Here is a 21403-nt window from a genome sequence, read left to right on the forward strand (position 1 = left end):
TGCAGTTTACGCAAATATTTCCAAAATTGCTAGTAACTCTCTATTAAGACCTCCCCAGGCTTGTTTCTCTTCCAACCTTCCAGCCAGTTTTAACTTTCAAGCCCAACCTATTTTTAAAAGACTCTCGGTGGAATATGATTTTCATTTCACTACTTAGAAGACCTCATTTACATGTCTTCCATCCTACAGAATTGATAATTCTCCATCTTAAAGAAGTGTAGAAGTACTTCTTACTAAGGAGATAATATTCTGTTGATAGATTTATGGTAACAGGAAAACCATACACTGTCCACTGCAAAGCCAGACGCTTAATCCTTTCTTTAGAACAAAACCAAAGGAAAACCAGGCCACTTGTTTTTTTTCTCTTGGGCAGCTCATCTGCTTCTTAACTTTCCTAAGGTGAAATCCTCCCTGGTAGAATGGGATATACATCAGGCCTATATGCTACTTAGTCCTGCTTAAATCCCACTTGTGTTTGGGAACATAAGTGACTCTTAGTTGTCGCACAGGTCTTGTGCAGCCCAAAAGAAGTGAGCAATGATTAGGGGTTATAGATGATGATCTCTATCTTAATACAGGCAAAAACTCCCAGAGTAGATACTAAGGGCTTTTTCCCTCTCCTGAAATTCGTGGCTCCTCCTTATGCCCGACCCAAGTACATCACATTATTTCAGGCTTCAGCCAACCTCTTTCTTCTTCCTCTCATTTCTTACTTTCACCTGGCTTACAAATTGGTTTCACTCTATATAAATGCAGTAAGGCAGTCACTGCTAGTAAAATTCATTTGGCTAATTTCAACTTTGGAAGCTTCAAGCCTACTTTGAAATTAATAAAATTGAAACTTTCTCATAGCTGATCTGATTTGTTTCACAACACAGACTGGATAGCCAAAGTACAATATATCCCTGGCAAATTTCCACACTGGGTTACCTACTTCAAAGATAGTAAGTTTTGTGTGCTCCAGTAAAGAGATCAATTACCTTTTTTTGATCAGATTTTTAAAAATGAAAATGACATACGTGATTTTCTAGGCTTGACCTAAGCATAAACAAAAATCTTTCTGACAAATAAAATTCATTTTAAGGAGTGCACCAAAACTGTATCACAGGAATAAGGTTCAATGGAAAACCAGAGCACAAATACACACTAGAGAAAGAAAAGAATCCAGAAAAAAAATGCATCTGTTGAATATTTACCAGTTGAGCCTTGCCCCAGGAGTCAGGGCCAACTGCTTTTGGCACAATAAACTAAATCTAAAATCCATGTTGTAGTTACTACTGTTTTGTTTGTGGTTGTTTTGGTTATTTTTTACAAAATATCCCTATGCACATAAAAGAAATTATGTGACTCATTTACTAAATTGCATATTTATAGTGAAATAGATTGAAGTATAGACTCATAGACAAGTGGAGATGATAAGTGATACAAATTTTATTTGTTTTTCACATTTTTCAAAACTTGCCTGGATTGTTTTGATGCTGCCTTGTACAACAGAGTGAGCTTAAGTTTTTCCAAGTCATTTGTAAGTTTTAGTGTTAAAGGGAAAACAGTGTAATTGTAGTAACCAAGACAGGAGAGGAAAAAAATTTCATGCAAAATCTTGTCTCTGTACAGCTCAAGCTCTATAAAGGAACTTTTCACAGGAGAATAATTTATTTTTTTTTTTTAGTAAATTTCATATCAGCTAGAATTTTGAACTTTATTCCAGTGATGACTAACTCACTCTTTAAAGTTTATTTAAGCATTTTTTTTGTTTTAAAGGATGGACTTAGAAACTGGCATGACACTTTTCAGCTTCATGTTATAGCTAAACCAGAAGGATGATGAGGGCACTATTTCATCATCTCTGCAGTTTTCTGTATTTTTACTTTCACTCTCTGTAAGTATCAAACAGTTATATTGGCTTGATGTAAGGCATGCAAACTTTTTAGTCAGTAGGAATAAGGAGTAACAGTGGACAGTACTCTCATATTGACAATTGTGACTCCCTGACCCAAAAACACGGGTGACCAGGAGGTAGCTCACAGCATGAAACCAGAGCAAGATTTGAGTTCAGTCCCAGTGGGTCTTCAGAGAAACACCACCTCTGTTTGGAAATTTGAAGGCAGACAAAAAAGTGGAAGAAGGACAGATTTGCCACTTGAGGGAGGGACACGTGGCTCCACTTGTTTCAAGGGCAGCAGACAGTACATGCTGGTTTTCTTCTGTCCTGTGGACAGAAATCTCATTGGCAGTTGCAAGGCATGGGACTTGCTTCTGGAGTGCATCTGCTGCTTTTGTCTCATTCAAACAGCACCAGGTTCACACACTCCAGGACAACTCTGCAAGGACCACAACATGGACAGTGTGAGTGATCAGGAGATTCCCATCAAAAGCACACTCCTGAGTTCACCTGACACTAAGACAGGTCAGTCTGAGTTCCTTTCCTAGTGCTTTGACTTACATCTCGGAAAATTCAGCAGATGCAGTTGTAGCAGCATTACAAGCAGGAGGAAATAAAGTGATCTAAAACAATTGTCCCTCTCTCCTTCACTCTCTGAAGCTGTACAGGGAAGGTTAACAGAGGAACTAGGCATTATTCTACTCTTTCCTCTGTCAGAGAGCTGTATAGCAGAGAGAAAATTCTGTGTTATAACTGGACTGAGGATCATCTCCAGCAGTAAAGTTTCTCAAGGGATCTTTGGAAATTGACAGTTATAAAACTATGCTGTCTACCTAGTTAACTTGTTCCTTCTGTTCCTTAGCAAGTTCACCTATCCAACCAGAGAGACAGTTCCTTCAGCTCACCTTCACCACCCTCCTACTTTCACCTTTCTCTGCCTTTGCTTTATCTAATGTCTTTTTTTTCCTTTCTTACCTACCACTGCACTAACTCACATTTGATATACTGTCAAACATGCAGTAAATAAACACTAACCAACACAATTAAAAGTCACTGGTGGACAAAAACTGGAATAACAACTAAAAAATAATAATTTTGAAACAACAGATTTGTAAATCATGTGTGTTAGTCATTCCTCCCCCTTCTTGAACCTGCTTGTTTCCATGGCAGGACCTTTCAAGAGAAGACCATCTCTTGCCCTCTACTTATGGGCCCTAATAATCACTGGAACCTCCAAGGAATGCTGCACTGCAATCAACAAGCAAAACAATATTGCACAAAAAGAGAAGAATGTATCTATTTAACAGAAGGATCTAGTACTTCTATCACTATTAAACAAATGTAATCAGATTTGACCAAAATTTTTCATTTGAGTTTTTATTGCCAAGGAAGCTTTGGTATATCATTTTGACCCAGACAAAACAATTACAGATTTGTCTGCACTATAAATATTCCTGTTTCTTTCTATAACATTGGCTTGCATTTCTTTTTCTTCTACTTAAGCAATACTATTTCATTCTGAAAGGTTCAAGGGGAGTGAATAAAAAAATGAGTAAATAAAACAAATATAACATAGATACATAACAGAACCCCACTATGGTTTATCTAACCCTCACTAGTCATGAGAAAATAGTTCTGGGGTCTTACAAGGGTTATACCCTTGAGTAGATTTCCAAAGATTATGAAGATTGAGACTATAGCCTTGATATGAATTAATGGATGGTGTTGTGCAATCCCCTCACAGTATGATGTTTTTTGTATGCTTATGAAGCAACTTGGGAGGTTAATGAGTACAGATGCATACTACAGATTCCCCACATAATTTTATTCCCCTAGAGACAAGAAAATGATGCAAAAAAAGCTCTTAGCATGTCCTGATAAATGGTAGCAGAGAATTTTAAATGAGGAGAAGATGCTGCTCCAGGGCTCCCAGCAACCCAGACATGCCAGTTTTCTCTAATGACTGCTGAAGACTGGCTAAGTTACAAGATGTATCTGCAGAGGCTAGCCATTCCTCCTTTTCCAGAAAGTTTATTAAAGTGCTTATGCAGTGCTTGCTCCAGTTGTCAGAACCTCAGGGCATCTTGTTGCAAAAACTCTCAGTCTAGACAGCTATCCAAATCTCACTGTTCTTGGAAGCGTCTGATTTCCTCATCAAGTTCTCCAAGAGCTGACCTCTGTTCTAGTGCAGAAGAGAATATATCAGGTTGAACACTGTGGAATCAGCAAGGCAATCTTCTTTTTGATAAGCAAATGAGACCTAAACTAAAGAGTGTGGTAAATCAGACCAAGGAACTCTGGCAAAACAGAAACATTTTCTGTCTGCGTAGTAGAGAGTGCAGCTGAAACTGGGTTTGTGACCTTAAAAGTCACAAAAAAGTAGTACATCTGTTGTTGGTGTGTTTTTATATGCCTTTGCAGAAACCAAATTACCCCATGAGGAATGCTGGGTACTGTAATAATTTTGATACTTATATATCTCAGATATAGTCTAGTCTGAAAAAAAGCTGGATGAAATTCATCAGAACGAGTGACAGGTAGTCTCTGAAAGAAATAATCAAGCTGACAAATACAAGATGGAGAGCAACAATTAAAGGATGTGATGTGGGACTAACAGTTGGTAACCAGCTGAATCTGTCAGCACTGCTATACAGCTGAAAAAAACATGCCAAAAAAACCATGACTGCATATTCAAATAAGAGTCCAGCCTGCAAAATAAATGAAGTTGTTCTGTTTTCCACTGCACTGTGTAGGCATTGCTTAATGGAGTGATATGTAATGGGTATGGCTATGTATTTCAAGAAAGATGTGAACTAACTGGACACAGTTGAAAACTGATCAACTGCCTGAAAAATGGGAGTTAGAAGGAAAGATTAAACAAACTGAGACTGTCAGAAAACAGGGGAATACATAACAGTACTAAATGGCTTGTACAAAGAGTTTACTAAAAGAAAGTCTTTTTTCCAAGGTTCACAGTAGTAAATACCTACCACAGCTGATATGAACACAGTTTGTCCTGCCTTGGATGTGATGGCACTTATCTTTCTACCCAAACATGAACTAGAAATGACCATTTAATTCTTTTCCATTTGCTTGATTATGATTGTGCCTATACAATAATGAGAAAAGCTATATAATGAGAAAAGCTATATAATGTTTCAATCTAATTGTAAATTAGATTAGATTGTAAATTAGTTTCTTTTACAATGTCCTAACTTCAATACATATTGTCTTCATTTAAATAATATAAAATTACTCTAATTGTTTATGAATTTTTTTATAATAATATGAGCACATCTATGTGTACTGTCATGTAAAGTTCATGAATATGTGGTATACATGTAATTTCATCTATTGTCCTAAAAAAGAAAACTGTGTGATAGTGCATCTGTGACTTTTGAAAGCATGTGTCATTGATTCCCCTTTCCATTTAAACCAGTTCTATTTGGAAAAAAAAAAAGAAAAATAGTGCCTTTTGTTTGCATCTTTGACTTTGGGCATCCAGTAAAATATTTAAAACATTTCCTAATTACTATTATCCACTTATTTCTAAATACTATCAAAAAGCAGGTATTCAATGACACTTTTCCCTAACAGGTTTCGCTGTTGTCTGATTCTTCAGTCCCTACAACCCCAATCCTATCCCTACCTGCAGAGCTCTCTGGTTACATGCTCATAATCTGACGCCATGCTATTTTTCTGCCAATGCTCATATTAAGCACTTTTCTTGCCATATCAAAAGGACACTTTTAAGTGATGCTGAAACACTTTGTTAAACCATATCATTGATAGGTAGGGACACACTCACAGAAATTAAGCATGGCAAAAGTGTCCTAGACCATGTTATGTGATCATTTGTTTAATATGTATTAATTTAACAATGTAAATATATATATGCCTTCAAAATTAACGATATTTTGCACTGGGAAGAGGCTATTACAAAGACCACAGTGAGACCACTGATCTGCAACTGTGCCTGGTTACTATAGAGTCCTTTTTTCAGGCACAACCCTTTCAAAAGGTGTGCAGGGCTGCGGAGTGGTCCGTCCATCCATCCAAACAGAGCTGCAGGGCTGAAATTTTAATTCTGAGTGTGTACCAGTAAGAGCAGAGATGAATGATGTGAAAACAGGGAAACAATTTTTAATGACTTTTTAAATAACACACTAATGTTTCTCCATGACAGAAATTCTTGAAAGAAAAGGATGAAGCCTCCATCAGACCGGCCTGTGTCATTATCATAACTTGTCTGAAAAAGCCGAAGGTCATTTCTAGTGGCATGCCAGCAAAACTGAATCTTCATTTCAGCTCAGCCTGTCCCAGTTAATTCCCTAGTGAAGAGGCAGCAGAAATTCATGCAGTGGGATAACCCCTGTCCTGCTGGAAGGCCAAGCTTGGTATTGAAACAGCACAGGGGGAAAGCACCTCTAGAGAACTGACAACTTCTGGGTCTAATTCCCCTGCAGGATTATGCATCTGATTTTCTGGTTTCTGATAAAGTTAGCATGAATGCATTTTTAACTGATCTCTATGGTTTGCAGAAACCTTTCACACAGTCTTTGCAGCTCTAAACCACCTGGTTTGGCAGGCAGGACTGTTTTTGTGTTTCACTAAAAGACCACCAAACTTCATAACCTGGTATGAACCACAAAATATCTAAAATTTTATGACGGAGTCAGTCCTGCCAAGACTTCTAGACTAGAGAAGTTCAGAATAATGGTGGGGTGCATCTGAATAACAGCAATATGTCAGGGCCCTGTGTGGCCTCCCTCCTCCCTTCTAGGGGTTCAGCTGGTGGCAAGCGGGGCCATCACCCAGGGCAGGAGCTACTGTGAGGGAAGAGTTGGATAACACCCCGGCCGGGGCTGGACCCCCTTTCCTTGGGGGCTTCCTCAACAATGCTCCCACCCTCAGCCTTACCATGTTTTCATGCAGCCATGTCTGACCCTGGTTCCCCTCACCAGGCCCAAGTCATGACGCCCACCCACAGGCCCATGTCCCTGCCCAGCCTTGGCGGGGCCCCGTCCCCAGGGACGTGTCCAATGCCCGGGGCTGGGGCTGCCCCAGTGCCCCCCTGGCTACCCTGCTCCTGGCTGGGGGGTTGGACGTGCCCTGGCTGCTGATCCCTGCCCCAATGGACCCCATAGGCAGCCCTCCCCCAGCCCCCAGGGAGCCCTGGCACTGAGCACGGCACCCAGCCTCCTGCTAACCGCATGGCTCCTGCACCGCACAGCTGTGGGAACGCGGGGTAAAACACCATGCCGGGCAAAAGCTGCCCGATGGGAGAGGGGCAGCAGTTATTATAGAGTTATTGCAGGCAGGAGTAAGGACTGACAAATAGCAGTGACCATGGAGCAATTAGAGGCTGACCATCTAAATACTCCATGCTAAATTTCAGTGTTTCTTTCTCCTGTCTAAATCCAGAGACTTCTTCAATTCACCATGCACACAAAAAAGAAAAAAAAAACCACAAACAATGTAAGTTAAAAAAACCACACTGGGGCAATTGAAGGTAATGTCAAGGTTTGCTGGTGATTAAAGGGAGAACCAGGCAGTCCCTTTCAATACATTGTTCCTTTTTGTTGATGTCTCTGTGAAGTGACATGTAAATTTTGTTTGTTTAATTTTACAGTACCCTTTAAAATAACCACACTGTCAGAAAGACAGAAGTCTTTGGACCACAAGTATTAGGACTGCAAGACAACCATGAATTTGGTAATATGGGACTTAGCTTTCAAATAATCTCACTTTTCTGAATAAATCTAACTCAACAGATTTTGAGGAGAGTAGCATTAAAAACCACTTCCTTTTTGTCAAGTTGCACAACAGTTTAGCTACCAGTAAAAATGAAAATAATATACCGCACGCACTGGCATTTTTTATGGGATTTAGGACAAGGAAAGTAATCCCATTATCATAGTTCTGGCCTTAATAAAGTCCTGTTGTGTATTAAAAAAAAACCCAAACAAACAACCAATATCAAGATACATCCAGAAAGAACAATAACCTTAAAGCATTCTTATAGGTAAATTTGCCTCATTATTTGTTTTACAAGTTTCGGGAACAGGACTTCTGAAGCTCTTTTTTAGTTTGCTTTTAAGGTGAGAATATGGCTCATCCTTTCTGCAGGGGTCCCCTACTTTTCAAGACCGCATCACCTTACACACGTACATAATGGAGCTGTTTAACTGTGGCAGTAGGTGGTCTAATGAAATATTACCACATCGTTTCTTCAAGGACTCCTTGGCTTCTTGTGTCGTTTATCCTTCTCAAAATCATAGTGTTTACTTTGGACAGTTTTGCTGGAGTTGCTCCTTGGTGCCTGATTGATTTGATGAAAAGAAGGACAGGCCACTAGTGCCCCTTGGCCTCATCCAATAACAGAAATGTTTCTCTGAGGTTGGCAGCTTGTGCTTGCTCTAGGCGCTGCTCCAGGTTTCCTCTGAGGAGCAGCTCTTTGATGATACGTAGCCCACTTGGAGGAGTCCTGTTGACATCACCAGAATTGGCTTTCCTTGCACGCTGGCTGTAGCAGATGCAATTCAAGGAGACATGAAAGACACAGGAGAACGGGAGAAGGAATGGTCTTCCACGGGTCGCAGATCATATGCGTTGTTTCTCCTCCAAAGTTGGAAATGGATTTCTTCGAAGCCAAGCTAGGGAATTGAGGCTGTCGGCCCAAACACAGCTGGGACTCCAGCTGAGCTGCTGTTGTTTGTTTAGTGACAAGAATTGTTCTCAGCTAGGACCTTCAGAAAACAATATGTGTTTGAAGAGGCAGGATGCTGCTGCTGCTGCTGCGAAGTACGGAGTATCCTCATCTCCCCACTCTGACTGCAGTGGGAGATGAGAGCTCTCAGCACGTCATTGGCAGTGATCATCACCTCATGATTAGGTCCGTGGACAATTAAGGTTTTCAGATCTTCCCACACAGAAGTGATGAAGAGTTGCAAACATGAGGTTCTGATTCTCACTACTGTTACGAAGTGTGACTGCTGAAACATTTATTTCCACTTCAAGTATTTGTCCATATGTGTACTCCACTATTGGTATGCATACACAGTATGGGGTTGGAATTTTAAATCTTTGGCCAGCAGTATCTGCTGGGGACATTCCTTCTTGCATGCCCACCCGCTGTGATGCCAAAAGTGTAAAGGGCAGTTCAGGTATAATAGCACAGTTTCTTCTCAGCATTCATGATGTATAATCATTTGTACTATAGACAATATATGCATTAGCTTTTGCTTAACAGTGCTCATTAGGTAGCTGTTCCCTGACAGTTCTTTAATCAGGTTTAGTCTGTAGTCAGAAAGCAAATGAGCTTCCTGCTTTGTCATAAGCTGTTCCACACTGGGATTGCTGGATTGAAACACAGACTATCTTTTAAGACAGAATTACTTCTTACTTAAAGAAAGCACTTCTTTAGAAAAAAGGACCTCAGAAACTGCAAGAAGTATCTAAAGATGCTATTTTCCTTTTTTAAAAAAATTTTCCTACGCCCTTCCCTATTCAGTACAACCAAACCCACCTGAAACCCCACAGTTTAGAACAGAAGTTCCTCCAGAGTTCTGTGTTCTCAGGATTCATCCTCACTTATCCTGGTTCAGCAAGCTCTGTTCACTCTCAATTTTTATCCCAAAGGGAATATCACTCTCAAAGGGTGTGTTTTTAGAACAGCCATAACTGAACATGAAATCTAGATGAAACAGATCTCTTTAATGGACTTTTGTTAAAGAAATCTAGTTGGTTTATTCAATCTTGTACCAAAGGGACTCTGCAAACAGAAGAGTGGATTCAGGAAACGAAAGAGACCTAGTCAGCATCTGTAGCCATGTTCTTACCTAATTATCCCCGTGGAGACTGGGATAACTTCTAACATTGCTTACAGAGCCCAGTGTAGAAAGGGCATCAACACTGTACACATTTGCTTCATTAACTTATATCCATACTGGTCCAGAATGGATTTCAAAGCACTGAGTAGGATCACAGTGGCAAAGGACATCCAAGTTTTGAAAGAGTCAGTCACATCTGCTCTCAAATGGGCTGACGGTTCCTCCAGTACACCTGAAACAGGGGACAACCTGACACAGGCAAGTAGAAAAGCAACCAACTGTCCAAAAAGAAAGCAGGTGGCACAAAATTTGGTCAGCACTGTACAGAAAAGCACCTGTACATCACAGGTGATCATGGACTAAACTTTTGAAAAAATAAAAACTTCATACTGGATGTTTATAAACTGGAGCATGGTTTTGCAAGATGCAGGATGCAATCCTTTTGCTCTGCTCATAATCAGTTGTGGGTCCTCTGCATATAAAAAATAGAGGACGCTTGAAAACAGGCCAGTGGAAAACAAGAAGAGCATTGCGTGCCCTATAAGGTGTTACTTATGAGAAAAGATTGATATTGGCTTGCCTGGGAGGAAGGGATTTAGAAAAAAATTAGGCCTTCAACTATATAAAAGGTTGCCACAGAGTTTGGCAGTGAATTGTTTTCTATGTTCGCTGTGGATAGGACAAGAAGTAATAGGCTCAAATAGCAGCTAGAAATACTTTATGAATTAGAGAAATTCTTCTGTCTGTAACTGTGGTTAAACAGAACATCTAGGGCAGTTGTGAAATCCCTGTTCTGAAGAACAGACCAAGAAAATCATCTGTCAGGAGTGGGTTAGGTAGAGGTTGCCCTGCCTTGAGGAAGAAGCATGGATCTGGACCATGGATCTTTCCTATTCTGTGGTAATGATTTGATATAATATAAAAAGGGCTGAGGTCCACGCCTTAGAGAGGTTTCAATTAAAAAAAAAAAAAAAAGTTAAAAAAACCTACTATCCATTGTTTCATCTTCAGATTTTATTCTACTATTCAAAATTTCAATTTAAGACAATCTTTCTTTGATTTTCTCTTACACATAATTTACAATTCAAGATTTTTGTCCTCACTTGTATGAGTCTGTTCTAATTCCCCTCACCCTCCACCTTGCTCAGAGCCACTTTTTCTCCATGTGGTTTGATCCATATCACTTACCATACTGCCACCAGCACAGTCTTTTCCCTGATTGACTTCTGTGCTTTCTGTGTGTTCCTCAACATCTGAGATCTCATCTTCAAAACTCTCCACCATTCTTCTGTCTTCTCCAGTATTAAAACTATGTTGCAAAATAAACATTTCATTATCCTATCAGTGGCTAATTTTCAGTGGAGTCTTCAAATCCGGGGCATTATTTCAGTCCCAATTATAATTACAGTAAAAGACCAGTCAGGGGAATACTAACAGAAGTATATAAAATGAGAAACTAGGAAATACGCTCAGCTTCTTTGTGCTTATTTCCTTTTATAGAATGAGATGAATGAAGAGTAACTTTGTGCTTTAGTGATTCATGCACCAGTGAGAAGGGGGGACATTCATTTAGGCCATTAGCCACAGCAAGTGCTAATCTGGGATAAACCAGACTCTTATCCAATGAAATTATTGAAGGTTAAGTATATTTGAATACTGGGATAGATACAGACACAGAGTTAAACAGAACAGTTTCTTTAGCTCTGGATTAAAACACTTTGTCAACCAAGGAACCAAAATTTAGTAGATGAATATATCTGAAGGTCCTGGGAAATATGCAAAATCAGTAAATAATTATGCAATTCTGTAAATCTTTGGTTGGTTGATTGGTTGGGGGGGAATGTTTTCTTCAGGATGTCAAGAAGCAAGATAAAATACCATGGTTGTCTAAGAAAGAAGGTAAAATACCATGGTTGTTTAGGAGGCTATAAAGAGCAAAAATGGAATGAAAGACCTTATAAAAGTCTGCCAGGGAGCTACCAGACAGTTTAACTATTTCAAACTAGTTTCTATTGAAATATAAAGAATAGCAGATCCTTGAGTGGCATGACTTTTTTTCCCTAAATTTTTTCCTACCTTTTTCCCTGGATGCATACTTGTTACTTCTAAGTGTATTACCACAGACAGTAATGTTTGTGGTCAATAACATGGAGGAAGACAATTAGTCTAAAAGATCTTATGTGCTAGCGGACAAACTAAACTCATTCTTCTTGCCTTTTCAAACCCTGACTAGAAAGAATAAAAAGTGGCATTTGGGAAAACTGTGGTTTCTTCTCAGTTCCTCACTGATCTGTGGAAACCTGGGAAAACCCCCTTAACTGTCTATTACACTGTTCTCCATCTGCCCTCCCCTCCACTCATGACTTCCACACAAGCTTGCACATGTGTATCTTTAGTCTATCTTGACCATTTAATGGATTTTCCAGGACAACAAACTGCATCTTAAACTGTACTTGTGCAGTGCCTAGCAAGCAATCCCTGAAGCTTGGCTAGGGCTTTCAGTGCTAATATAGAACAAAGAAATTACAACAACTTGGTTTTGTTTGTTTGTTTTAAATTTCTGTAAATAAGCCACTCTGTAAATAGGGCTCTCCCAGTATTCACCAGTGACACAAGTAACTCCATGGGCACTGGAACTAGTGACTGTCTTCCAATGCATTTGTGTCTTTTAGCCAATTTTTCACTGAATGTTACCTCATGAGCCTTACCCTTATTAGACATCAAAGAGAAAGAGATTAGAGATCTGCTAATTATGAGAAAATATTTCAGTCTTTTTGTGACTTACCCGTAAAAAGAGAGTCCTCATGGAACAGAAATCTTAATCAATCCTATATGTGCAAAAATCATATGTACTTAATAATCTTTGAAATGTCTGTCAAATTCAGCTCTGTCAAGTCAATTAAAACTGGCCCATGAGCTTAAAAGTTCTGTTAGTGATTTACTAGCAGATGATAGACAGATGGATGGCATGATCATGCCAGCTTCATTTCTTTGAGAAATTAGGATTAGTAAAAAGCTTACTTCAGTTCTGAGTTAATTTTTCACTGTAAAATTGGTCTAGTAAGTACAAATCATGTCCTGTATCCTTAATGGTTTACTTCTTTCAACTGTTTGGGGTTTTTTTTCTATTTTATATTTTTCTTATTTAGGCTACAGTCAAGGCAAATGTTTTTCAGTCAGAGGAAAAAAGAGGTAGAAGCCCTTACAAAGAAGCATCATCACTATGCTCTGCAACTGTCTGATTTTCTGACGGAGAGCAGGTATGTTGGGACCAGTCAGGCAGTTCTGGTAATGGTTAAACCCAGTGCCAGCTCTAGACATCTTCTAGTCTCAGTAGGACTACACCGACTTCCTGCATCTGTCTAATAGAATAGTCAGTCTTCCCTCAGGATCTGTGTAATTTGATGTCCTGCATGTGGTACTAATACAGGTTAAACATAAGATAACCATACAGCCTCACACATATCACTGTCATTTCTTTTGAAAGTCAGATTTAAGTTCACTGCTGGAATCACAACATACTTACAGATTTTCTTGCTCAGTGTAATTTACTGTTGAAGCTCTGCCATTGATGATGAAGCACCTGAATCTGGTGCTTCTAGCAGGCTGTGTAAGAGCTCCTTTAATTTTCCACCATGTTTTATAGAGTCATAGACTGCTTGAGGTGGGAAGGGACCTCTGGAAACTGTCTAGCCGACCCCAGCTGATCCAAGTAGATCCAGCTGGAGCAGTTGCTCAGAACTGATTTTTGGTTTAGTGATGAGTTTTCTTGTCTCCCAATGGCCTATATATCACAGCAGTGGTCCTAAATTTTAAGGAGATGATTTATATCTATTCCAATGTTGTTGATTTCTCTAGATTTAGCAATGTGAAGTGAATGCAGCTGCTAGGATCCAGAATCACAGCCATTTGGGTCATTCTGTCTGGTCAGAGTCTTTTTGCCTAAGCTCAGATATGTCATTAATGAATCATTCTATTCAAATGCCTCAAAGCAGGGGTGTGAGTAAAGCAAAGGTCAACTTGGATGAAGTTGGTCCAGCAAACACAGGTAATGAATCCTTCTGAATCAGCATAATCAGAAACGAAAACTTGCTCTATTTGCCCAGATACAATTAAGCGCACCTTGAAAAACCTTTAGGGATATTTTTTTTTATACCCCAGTAGGAGTGTGTAAGAGAAATGTTCTCACCACAAGACTATACCAAAAAAATATACAATAACTCTAGTGTTATAGTCACTTATGAGTGGAGCACAACAGGAGAGATGCTTTCCTTCTGCATCCTAAATAATAGTTTTGTAAGTGCATATCTCTTTTGGCTTGGATTTGAGCTTTTCAGATTTATCCTATTTTATATATCTACATTAAAATAACAACTCTTTTCTAGGAAGCCTGTTTTTCTTCACTAACTGAAAAGGAAGTATAAAGAGTTAGACCAGGTATAGGTATCTACTTATCAGATAGTTAAATCCTATTTCTGGTTTGGGTTTGGTTTTTTCCATTTATTTACCAGAATATCATCTGTCTCACACATACGGAAATAGAACTTTTCTTACAGCTATAGCTGCAAATGGTGCATTGTGATACACAGACCAAATGGCCAATCATTTTTAACCAGTATTCCTTTGGGAAATATGATTTAACAGTTGCCCTCAGCTCACCATTAACAATCTCAATTTCTGTTTCCATCTTTAAGCAGCCTCAGTATTCTTAGATATGAACATAGATAACTGGTCTTCATTCTGTTCTTGAAGGATTAAGAAAACAGAAAAAAGTAAAAGATCCCACCAAAAAGTATGTAAGTGAAAAATGCCACCTCTGTAAGCTCACTCTAAGGAACATCTGTATTTTATGCATACGTCTAATTCTTCAGCCTGCCTCTGCACAACTGAAGCAAGAATTTGGCTCTCTGGTTTTATAATCTATTTAATAAAAAGTACACAGCGACAAAGCAAGACTAGCAGCTGGCTTCTGATGCACACATCACAGCAGTTCCCCAGGGGATCCTGCCAGGCATCTTAGGTGGTTCAGATACTGGCTGATGATCTCTGCAGACTAGATCTTACATTTCTGCAAGTAGTGATTATGACTCTGAGCAGAGTGTTTTTCTCCCCTTGCCCACCTCTTTTGTGTGGTTTGTCAGTCCCCATAAAATTTTGTGCAATTTTATCGCTGCTGCTTTCCCTGCACTCATTCCTCTAAGCCACATCTGGTATGTTACATGTCTCCATCTGAGAGATTTCTGCTGGCTTTCCAATAGCTTCAGTAAAGTGATATTGGCATAGGTGCTTTAAAAAAGCGGAGGCCCCTTTGCAGTACAAATCATTGCAATATGTCTCCATCTGCCACTGAGCCAGTAAGTTTAGTATTGATAAATATTGATAAAGAGTCCTCCCCGCCCTGAGGGGGGAGAGGGAGGGGAGGTGGGGGCTGACGCTTGGCTGAGGGGTGGTCACCTGGAGGGAGGGTTGGTCCATTGTTGACAACAGTCCTGGCAGGCTCAATGTCCTGTCCCCTTCCCCCTGGAAAGAAAAGGGCCTCCCGGGCAGAGCTGAGGTGTGAGGGGTGTTTTGCTGCTGAGTTTGTTGTGTGCCCCAAGGGTAACAGGGCAGCCATTGCTGCACTCTCTTTCACAGCCCTAGACCATGCACGTTTGCCTCACTACAAAAAGAACATCGAATGACTCAAGCGTGTCCAAAGAAGGGCAACGGAGCTGGTGCAGGATCTGGAGCACATGTCGTACGAGAAACAGCTGAGGGAACTGGGGGGGTTTAGTCTGGAGAAGAGGAGGCTGAGGGGAGAAATCATCACCCTCTACAACTACCTGAAAGGAGGTTGCAGAGAGCTGGGAATGAGTCTCTTGAACCAAGGAACAAGCGATAGAACAAGAGGGAATGGCCTCAAGTTGTGCCGGGGAAGGTTTAGACTGGATATTAGGAAGTATTTCTTTACAGAAGGGTTGTTTGGCATTGGAATGGGCTGCCCAGGGCAGTGGTGGAGTCCCCATCCCTGGAGGTGTTTAAGAGTTGGGCTGACCCAGTGCTGAGGGATATGGTGCAGTTGAGAATGGTCAGTGTGAGGTTAATGGTTGGACTAGATGATCTTCAAGGTCTTTTCCAACCTTGATGATTCTGTGATTCTGTGATATTTTTGTCTATGACTATTTTGAATCAGCAGCTATGCTTTTGTTAACAGAAATTGTGCAAGAGCTTCATTTTTTCATTATGATTCAAATGTAAACCTCTGTGCATAGGAGCACAATTTTTTGTAAAAATTAATCTTTCTTCTTGAGAAAGTTCTGCATCTTGAGTTATTTAGACATCACAGACCAAAGGTTTTCCAAGCCACTTTTCGGTGTTAAAACCTTTTTAGAATATTGTAGGCAGAAAAGACACAAAAGGGCACAAAAATGTACATTGACAAAATCTTTTCCGTATGGATCTGGAAGTGTCAGCCTTGTAAAATTCATGTTACTGTTTAATCAAAACTGGACAGAAAAGTATATTTCCTGTTTATAAGAAGGCCATATGTGCAAATGGAGCATTAATTTCTTTTGAAGCTATAGAAATTAATGCAGTAGTTTTCCAAGTAACTTTTTATTTCTGAAAGTACTGCGAAAACTACAGTGGCTCCACTCTGTTTTGGGAATTGGGCAGGACCTAAGTAGCTGACATGAAACTATAGCTGATATGAAATAGGTTGTGATTTACCAACTGCATTGTTAGATCACATTATTTCATGCTCTGTTGAAAGAAACAATACAGGGAAGAAAGTATGTACATAAACATAGAGCTAAACAATGCACACTTTTTGAGAAATAGCAGCCACCACATTATGAGCTCATCCTGGACAGGAATGAAAAAGCACAAGAAATGATCCTTCACAGTGCTACAACATCACAATGCTTTGCACTGGAGTTTTTTTAAGAACTCTTTCAAAACATTATTTCATCCTCTGGGACATACAGAAGCATTATGAAACCCCAGTTTATAGAAGAAAAAAAACCACTGGCATGAATATTCCAGAAATAAGCAAGTAAAACTGTTTAGTTTTAGTCTATACGCATCATTAAAAAAAAAATATCTTAAGCACAGCATTCAGGTGTTAAATCTGGAACTAGACTGCAGACAGATGCACTGGCATGAAGATGAGGGAAAGTATTTTAAGTACAGGCAACACAGCAGCCATGGAGCTGATCTGCAGACCTCAGTGTTTGAAGTAACTCTGTGGGCTTAGCACATCTTCCCCCTCTTCTCCGTAGGGGACTGCACACGGTATAGCTGTATGCAGGATTTCTTACCTTGGCTATTTCTTTGGCTGTCACAATGGGTCAAGTGGAATCGCAACATAAGTGCCAGCTCCTGCTTTGAATAACTCAGTTGTACTATTTCTCTCATCAGAAGGCTGTCAATGTCCACTGGAAGAGAAAGTTCTTCCTCTCTGCAGAAGAGAGAAATGGGTCTGGCTAGAACTTTCCTTCCCAAGACACAGGATTTCAGTAAAAAATAATCAGGCATCAGGTCTTCCACGCGGTTAAGAATGATTGCTAACAACAAAAATCAGCTTCTCATTTTCATTCACAAAGTTGCCAAAGATGGAAATGGAACGAAAAAAACCCTAATAGCTGAAAAGATTTTACACAGAAGAGCCTTCAATCACTGCAGAAAAGTGGATATTATCCACGCATTTCAAATGTAATATAGTAAATATTTCTCCCCCTTTTGAAAATATTCCAGAAATATTGTCTTACTAATAAACTCAGATAATATATCAAATACCTGGGTCATTTGTTAAAGTAGCCATTAGTTCTGAAACATTTTCCTGTACTCAAAACTAGAGATATGTTTGAAAGCCTGGGACTTCCAGTGTATAAGTCTCAACCTGCCAAATCTAACAAGTTAGCAGGAGAGCATTCTTTTGATCTACCTCTCCTGCGTTGTGCCCATGGTTGCATGAATAATCGTAATTTTCAGATATAAATAAGGGAATATGGAAGCATTCAAGTAAGATCATCTTTGTGGTTGTCTGTCTTCATTTCTCTTAAAGGGAGGTTAATTTATTGTTAGATGAATGTCTTAACAGGAACTGATGGTTTCATATTGCTGTCATGATGACTTGTGCCTGTTTGTTTTGAAATGTGTGGTCTTGTGATAAAGACGTTGACCTAGTGCTCAGAAGCCCTCTGCTTCATTTCTGTTCAGCCACAGCTTCTTTCTCCTCATGTTTAAGAGGGAGAGGATATTATCTTCTCACACCACAGGGCAGGCTGATGCTAGGCATGAAGAACAATAGGTTTCTTGATTGTCCAGTGATGGAGGATACAGTTCCTACTCAGGGTTGGGCACTCTTCATATCTATAATCATGAATGGCTTAATTTCTTTCCATTTAATGAATAATACCAATTTAAGGACTATTTCAAGTTCTGGACACCAGTCTTCAATGGAGACATCATGAAAGATGATCCGAGAGAGTAATTTATTATTTTTGAGCACTTGAATATTGTTGAATAAACCAAGAAAACTATAAAGTCTTCAACTGAAAGCAAGGAATTAAATCGTATGGATGGATTTGGTACTATATAACAGCGCTCTCAGTTCCCTCTATGTACAATAGTGGGAGCTTTTTAGTGACATATTAATGAAAAAATGAATGCAGTGACTCTTTCTTTCTCTCCTTTTTCTGCACTTAATTAAAAAGAAGAATTTCCAAGAAGAAAAAACCAAGAATGTGGTCTTGTAATTTTGCTGCCTATGGATGCTCCATTTCTTTGAAAATGGTGCAAATCTGAACCTGAACATTTAATAATGTTGTTTTTCCTCCCTGTTTCTGCTCCCCTTTACAAACATTGGAGCTTCTTTCTTTAAATGGAGAAGTGCTGTTCTCTACAGCGTTGATTGCCGGTATCTTTGTAACTGAATCTCACTTGAGAAAGCTAGTGATCTTCCATATGCCACTTGTTTCAGCTCTAGACATTGTCCCCACTTCTTCAGCATCAAAGCTGAGCTACTGTGTATAGTTAAACCCACTGGATTACATCCACAACCAGCTGGGTGGTCCTTTACTTCTGACTGCAAAATCCTAGAGCAGAGACACTGCAGCTCAGTCTTCAGAAATCAGGATAGATTAATTTGCTTGGGCTCCACACTCCAAGTCTAAAGTGCTCGAGTCTCACCAGCAAGGAGTGTTTTAACAATGGGTAGCCACTGCTCCTGAATATCTGTCAAAGCCAGCTGAGATATTGTTTTTGCCATATCTTGAATCATTGTCTGTTTATGACAGGCAGATCAATTCCTAAAATTTCTATTTGGATGTTGTTGCTATTTCCAAGAAGGCAGCAGCAACAACTCCAGGAAGAAAACTGGACTGAATGATCAGTCAGAAGACTATCTGAGAGAAACCTGCCTCACATGAAACTGGAAACTCTGGGTTTCATTTTCTTCACATACATAAAGAGGTGTTGGTCAAAAATTATCCATTGCAGCAGTTGACAGTGCCTGAAGCTTTCCACCTTCGCCCTTGTTTTCTTTTGTGTCAGCACGTTTTAAAGACAGGAAATCAGCTCACAAAGGGAGCGTCAAGACTGTATGTCCTAAAGGTTACTGAATGACTATGTAATTTCAATGACTAAAAACAATTTCTAAGTTACAAGTTACCTTATTACAACTGTTGCTAAGATTTGAAGTATGATTTGCAATATATGCCTCCAGCATTCAGAGACTGGTGCATTCAGCAGTGCTGAAGAGTCCAGCGATGTCAGCAGGAGCCTGAAAAGAAATTCACTTGCTTCTAAGGGAACAACACTAAATGTGTTCACATCTAGCTCTACAAATATCAAATGAACAGGTAATGATCAATGATAATTGACAGGATAAAAGACTGTAAAATATCTGTCCAACTCATTTGCCTGATTCCAAATGTGGCCAGTAGTAGATGGCTAGGGAAAGCATTAAGAACAAGACAAGCACAGAATAACACCTATCCTTTGCAAAGTATGTAGATGTGTGTGTGTGTCATATGACATGTCTATGCAAGAGCTAGACAGAGCCTTGAAGAAGGCCATAACCATGGGTAGCATCCTGTACGCAAACAGAATTACAACATGACAGCTGATCTTTTCAGCAAGCAGAGGAAATTCTGCTACCTTTGATGTACTGCATGAACCCATTACAGACACATGCACACAAGCAGTAAAAGCAAAGCAGAATATTTTTTTTGTAACATGCAGTTTTATGATGAAATATATACTATTCACTCCTTCCCAAAGTCTGTGAGAAATAAAGCCCATCAATGAAATTAAACAGTAACAGACCTAAAAATGGTAAAAGGAAATCTATTCTGTATATTGTATAATCAACCTCCAGAATTGTCAATAGTTTGAGAAATGGGATTAAAAACCCAAGGTATTTATATGATAAAAAGAATATTTGCAGTTATATTAGTGCAGGCATGAAGGCAGAAACCACCCATTAACTGCCTGAGGCTAGGAATGATGTTTCCCTTCTAGGCATGCTGATACATGATTTTTAATGATAAATATTTTTCACCTTCCTCTGGTGCATTTTGTACCGGCAGTTTCAAGAAGCAGGAGAATGGATTAAAAAGACCTTTGATTTAATCAGTCCCAGGTTTCTTTTGCTTTAAAGTCCCCCTTCCTGATCTTCAAGGGTGGTCTTCTCCACATTGGGAACAACGCTGTGCCAAGTTATTACACAGTTATTTATTTTTCAAATGGCTTTAGACAGCAGATGTTCCCATGCGAGCATTAGAGTTCTTCCTCTATGGACATTTGCAGCATAAATTGAACCCTGAATCTCATCCAGATATCACTCAAGTCCACAGCAAAACTCCCACTGGGCTGACCAAGATGAGGATTTGGCCCACTGACTGTGATAGTCTGTTCAGCTTCTGCTGACATTGTGTAGCTAGCAAGGAGTAGACACAGATGTTAGCATTCATGATGCTAATATTTGGGCTGCCTGATGTGTGAAATCACAGGTATAATCCTTGAGTGGATTTTTTTCCTTCCTTTCTGGAAGAAATCATGGTAAATGTGTAACACTTATAATGGACAAATCCTTAAACGCTGTGAGTTCAGCTTAACTTTTCAGAATTCAGAGACTTATCCAAAGTTTATCTGAAAAATCCATGTTTTAAAAGTGGTCAATAAGTCACATCAGAAATTAATTTCAGGGGGGTTTTGGTTTTCAGTATTTCACGTTTTTTTGACTGGTCCAGAAACTAAGATACATAAAACTTATTACAAGGATTTTAAAGAGGAAGAAATTTACCCTTGACTTTTAGTAGATGGGAGCCTGATGCTCAGAGAAATTAAAACAATTCTGTATAGTATCACGCAGGAGTCAGTGGCAGAATCAGCTCCTGTTCTACTCTGCTTCCCCTTGTGAGAAAAACAGCCTCTATGCAGGGTTTTCAGGCCGCCTTCTTCCATACCCATATCTCTCTGGGAACCAGAAATGCAGAGGCTGCAAAATTTTTAAATAGGCATTTTTCATAAATTACACAAATATTCCTCAGTTTCTTCAAAAGCCTGTAGTTAGAACAATAGACAGAGGTCAGAGAATGTCACTGCTTTATATGAACCTGCTCATTCACAGCATTAATATTTGCTTTTTTGGTCCTTCCCGTTTTTCTCAGAGACTCTGTACTAGTACTGAAGTGCTGCTGTTATG

Source organism: Strix uralensis, chromosome 3, assembly GCF_047716275.1.
Source record: "Strix uralensis isolate ZFMK-TIS-50842 chromosome 3, bStrUra1, whole genome shotgun sequence".
Classification (NCBI taxonomy): domain Eukaryota; kingdom Metazoa; phylum Chordata; class Aves; order Strigiformes; family Strigidae; genus Strix; species Strix uralensis.